This window comes from Erigeron canadensis, chromosome 5, assembly GCF_010389155.1.
Source record: "Erigeron canadensis isolate Cc75 chromosome 5, C_canadensis_v1, whole genome shotgun sequence".
Classification (NCBI taxonomy): domain Eukaryota; kingdom Viridiplantae; phylum Streptophyta; class Magnoliopsida; order Asterales; family Asteraceae; genus Erigeron; species Erigeron canadensis.
The window spans coordinates 11,142,014-11,148,013 of NC_057765.1; positions in this window are offsets into that span (position 1 = coordinate 11,142,014).

Genomic DNA, 6,000 nt, shown 5'->3' on the forward strand with positions numbered 1-6,000 from the left:
CACTTAAAATAAGACCAAAATCACTCATTGAAAACACCAATTAATTCTTGAATCATTTACCACATAAATCAATCAATGAATCACCCGAATAACATGGAATCGGTAACCGTTTAATCAATAACCCAACCTAATCCCCATGGCCTGGATTGAATACTCATCAATGACTCATAAGATCAGATTTCAAGGAGAATATTACCTAAATTACTTGTGGAAGACTTAGGGGATTCAAGATCTTAACAAAACTCGATTGAAACGACACGAAACGGTTGAATCTTCGCTTGGAAAGGGAAGGAGATCGGCTGAGGGTTCTCACACACACGTTGCAACAACTTTTGTGATAATTAGGGCTTCCTAATTGCTTACTAACCCCTGGCCATCAGCCTATTATGTTACACTTGGGAACCCTCAACTTATAAACTTCACTTTCTTAGCTTACCTTTTACCGGGAGTCTTAACGATCTAACAAGCACTTAATTACTTAACGTCACTTTGATTACTTTCATTAAACATCACATTGACATATTCATATTAAATACATAAGCATTGAATCATATAATCACATATAACACACATTTACTTAACGAACCTAACGTTAACTAACAGAAGGTCAAATATTCAAACACGAAAAGTTCGGGATGTTACAGTTACGTCCCCCTTAAGAGGATTCTGTCCTCAGAATCATTTTTGCCACTCATAAATAAATGACTCATCTGTATCTGATGTGTATTTTCTAGTCTTTAATTTATAAACATGAAATAGCTAGCTACTGACTACTACACACTTGCGGGCAGTGGACCCGTTCATATGCAATATAGTTTACTTGGTAAACCGAGGTCGAACACAAGGACTTATTGAGTAATTGTTACAATAAAGTGATTCAGATTAAGAGGGGGGTTTTGTAGCCGAATTTCCACTTTGCAAGAGTTAGTTGAAAAGTCAGTAATCCCGTAGGATTAATCGCAAGAGAATATTTGTTGTTGAATTTCAAACAATAATTTAAATGGACACCCACTTGGATCAGCTCACATGTCAATCATCGGGTCGAAACATTACTTGCATTTGTTGAACGACTCAAAAGATAGACAAGACCAACTTCCATTATACTTGACACTCAATTGCTCTAAATATAGTTATCGCTTCCGCGTTTAATTTCTATCCAAAACAATGAAGCATTAAGTTCTTGAGTTGATTTTCACGATTTAACCTATAAAAGCTTTCTTCCGAATTGCTTATTCACCTAATCAGATTCCTCTATCATAAGTGTTTACACATTCAAAGTGAATTTAAATGTTTAAAATCTTTACCGTTGGTTTCTTCCGAACTCCAACAATTTTAGGTTAATTATAGACCGATTAACCTTTTCATAAACTAATTGATAATGACATAGATTTATTCCAAACTTCTAATTACGATTATCAATCAATAAATATAAAAGATAAAAACAATATTTAAACTCAAATAAATATGGATCTTCGATTAAACATGAAAATCTTGTCTAACGATTGCAAGTAACATTCAAAACGACCCTATGACATGTTTACTACCCAAGCGGGTTTAAAGAGATTTAGCCTCTCATAATGAAAAGATGAAAACAAACAATAGTATATGAAAGCATAATGTACCGAATGTAGAAATCCTTCCAAGAATGACTAAATATCTAATACGGAATGATGAGAATAATCCAATCGTAATCTTGATATTCAAGGATGAATAAACTGATGAAAACCCTCCTTTAAAGATGCAAAAATCGGCTGGAGAAAGTAAGGTTCTAGAATTAATAAACAAGCTATTTATATGTTTCCTAAATTTTGCACAGATTCAACCTTAAGCTGCGTGGTAGCTTAGTAGCTGCGGCGCAGCTACCTTTGACCGCTGTTGACTTTTTGACTTTCCTTGACTTTGCATGGGACAAAACTGGAGGAGCTGTTGCGCAGCTTACTAAGCTGTTGCGCAGCTTAGGCTTTCTGTTTCACAGCTGCGGCGCAGCTTATAAGCTGCTGCTCAGCTATACTTGATTCCAGGTTTGACTTTTGTTGACTTTCACCAAACTTCATCCAAACGACCCGGTAATCATCTGTAAGCACTTATTTCACTTCAAGTACCTGTTATTAACCTGAAACACTAACAAATACCATAAACGCACCAATTGTATACAAAAACGACTCATTAAACATGCTAAAACAACTATATTTGTTTTGGGAAATGGGTATAAAATATGTCACATCAAATCCCCCCACACTTAAGCTTTGCTTGTCCTCAAGCAATTCCAAGCTAAAAACAAATAAAACCTTGGTACATCATGGAACCACATTTCAGTAATCAAAAAGAAGCTCAACCACAATCAAGAGTGAGAATAAATGGTTAGGCAGTTTTAATCTTAAATGAAAACCGGAATGTTTGACAATATTTGACCGATATACAAGCCTTAATAACACGAGTAAGCACAAATGAAATGAATAAGTGATATATCGCCTATCCTACTCCAACTTGGGGTTGAATATTTAAATAATCACTCAATGCCAAGTCGTGATGCATACTCTTTTTACCATAGGCTTGTACTAGGTTCGTTCTTACATCGCCAAGGCGCTAGCGCCCTATAACGTTTATCAGAAGAGGACTTTACGGGTTGTAACATATATGAGGCTAAACAAGGTATTTAAACAGGGTATGGAAATTTGGGTAAACAAATGGTGTTAACAAAGAACTAACACAACATTTAACAAAATTTTCACATATAGTCTAGTCCAAAACAAACCCATGTCATTAGTTGCCAACGGTCCAAATCCCAAGAAGTTCTCCTGACCACAACCTCAATAGAACGATCAAAAACCGACACCATTGTGGTGTATGACAAACAAACAACTTATCAACCAAATCTACCCAATGTTGAATTAAACAAACTTGCCAACCTAAAACACACTAACCATATATATATATATATATTAAACTTCAGCACACTTTGTTGGTTATAATGTCGAACGAACTTTCACAAAATGATTTGACAAAAAGGAGAAATACCAACTGCCAACCCAAGCTCATTTTTTTCATTTTTCTGTTTTTCAATTCTTTTATTCTTTTTTTTTTATATTCAATTTTTTTGTGAGCTACTTTTACTCTAACTAATTAGTATTCTCTTACATAATGAAGAAACAGTGACAAATCATTACAACGCATTGCTAGGATGAATAATCCAAATTCGATCCAAATTATGACGCAATCAAACTATCCTCATTAGATGAGAATATCCCAACCCGACATAACAAAACCAAACCCAAACCATCCACTAGCAAAGGCAACCAATGACCCACCAGGACTCCGACTATCGGTATGGCGAGGGAAGGTTTATATTTATGGTGGATTTAATACAAAAAATAGGCTAATGATAACATGTTTTCTAATGTTTCTTGCACTAAAAGTGAGTGTAACATAAGGGTTTTAAACGGGTGGATCACTAACTAGTGTAGTTAGCTACTAAGCACATTACAAAACATGCACATAACAGATTTTTACGAAACAAGGGTGAAACATACAAAGAACAAAGGTTTAATTCTAAATTTGCCTCTTCTTCATCTAGAAAACCACGGAACGATCAACCAGAACAAGTTCTAGGATCAACGCTATCACCGGCACACTCATAGCAAATGAAATAACTCGGAAACAGAAAATCAACCTTAAACTTGCACGTCATAGTTCAGAGCTCTAAAAGAGACCCCTACTTCCGGATAAATCCAAAAGCCTAAGAGAGGAACAAATTTACAAGGCTAATAGTTCCAAAACCGTACACCTATCATATCTATCAATGAATCAATAATCTCACAATTTTGGTGTTATGGTGCTATAAGCATGCTAGTAATGTTATTGTTAGGTCCAGTTTAAGCTAAACTGGAGCTCTCCAGTGACATCTGGAGAGCATGAGGAATTGTTCGAAATATTAGAAGTCCAGTTGCATTGTACAGGTTTAGCAACTGATGACTTCCTCCAGTTGAGATCAGAAGACTAGAATCTGAAGACCTTCCAGTTGAAGTCAAAGACAACAAATGGAAGATAGAGATTGGCAATGGCAGCGAAGCCCAGTTGACAATCTACCAGATCAATCAACTGGAGAATCCTCCAGTGTAAATGCTCTTACAAAGCTTTACACTGATTACGAGGAGGACCTTTTTACTCTACATCCTTTTAACCGGACAATGATATTGTCTTTAGATAAAGATACAAAGATGTAGAGTGGTTGAATAAAGTAACCTTTTGTCTTACTTTATTTAACACACACAAAGGATTATTTAAACAATACTTTTGTGTGCTGTCAACCATATTTGTACATCGAAGTTGAGATCCCCATGCTCAATCTTCGACTATAAATAGAGGTCCTTGCACAAGCTGTTTCAATAACTTTGCAAATACATATATTCTGCAATATTGGTGAACTTGTGCAATATTCTCTCAATCGCAAAAAGAAACATTTCACAACTCTAAGTGTTTCGATTGTTTGGGAGAATTTCCAAGTTTAGATCAATTGTAATTCATGGGTTGTTAGGATATTTACACTCTTGTATTATCTTGGTTCCGCAACAACCTTGTATTTTATTTAGACAAGTAATAAATAAAATACACTTGAAAATTACATATTGTCTCACCAGTTTATATACTCGTCATTTATATTATTGCTTGTATTAATATTCTGTCACCTTAATACCTAATTCCAGTTAACCTGATACACGATCAATCTAAACTGGTCACATCCAGATTAATTGATCGTGTTGCAAAGTTCACTCACCATCGACATAGAGGTGTCTTCAGCACCCATCTAGTAATAGTTGGGACTAAAAGTTATTAATCCAGAAGGGATGCCACGTTAATCAGTCAAAACACATTCCACATATTAAAAGTTTGTACCAAGGCGTAGTTACATTGCTCATTTATATCTATAATTAAGTGACAAAAGCAATTAACTACTAGGACAAACATGCAAAAGTTTAAAAATTCCTCTAAAATACCCGACTTTTTCCTATTTACCACCCCCCCCCCCCACACACTTAAGTTGAACAGTGTCCTCAATGTCCAATAAACTAAGGCAAACTAAGGGAACAGGGAAAAGTAAACAAAAACAAAATCAAGAACAAGAAAAACTTGTCGGGTATGAATGGTGTTCCATGCGTGAATGATGCCAACAATAAAATGAGCGCTGAACTTACTGCCAGCATATGCATATGACATTCAACTTGCTATCACCATGAAAACACAAATCAACGTAAACAGGAATAACAAAAAAAAAATAGCATAACCACAACCATTATCAAAAAGTTTATTCAAAAACACAAAGAAACAGAAAAATGCAAAATTTCAATTTAAATAACAAAATAAAAGACACGGGTTGCCTCCCGAGAAGCGCTTAATTTATTAAAGAGTCGTTAGCTAGACTCTTACCCCAAAGAATTACCATGGTAGGGTTTTTGACGCCCCCACACTTAGAGTGTTGGACGGTCTACCCTTAAATAGTGAAAAACATTTACCTTTCACCCCTGTCAAAATCCAATTGTTAACATTATCTAGATATAAAAAGTCTGGTGGCCTACACGAGTAAGGTGAAAAATTGGTGAACTTAACTTTTATCATTACCCATTCCTTAAAGTTCACCTTTTCAAAATCTTCATTCACAGGATCTATCACATCCATTTTTATATCCATGAAATCTACCCAATTCATCCATTTATTATGATCAAACAATACTGGGTTACCTGAAGATTAAACTCGTCTTTTTTTAGAGACAATTAAGCACTTATGAAGGAGGAAAGTAGCTGATGCTCCCTCTAGCTTCCTCTTTTTGCTCACAATTTTAAAACTTGCTTGAACTGTGGGTAATACATCTGTTTTGGTTTTCACAAGCTTAATCATCTTGATCGGAATTGTCACTTCCTCTTCATCCAATGTATTTTCGAATTTATCTTCCATGTCTCGTGGTTCATTTGATTCCGAATGAGTTAACTGATAATCATCTTCTTT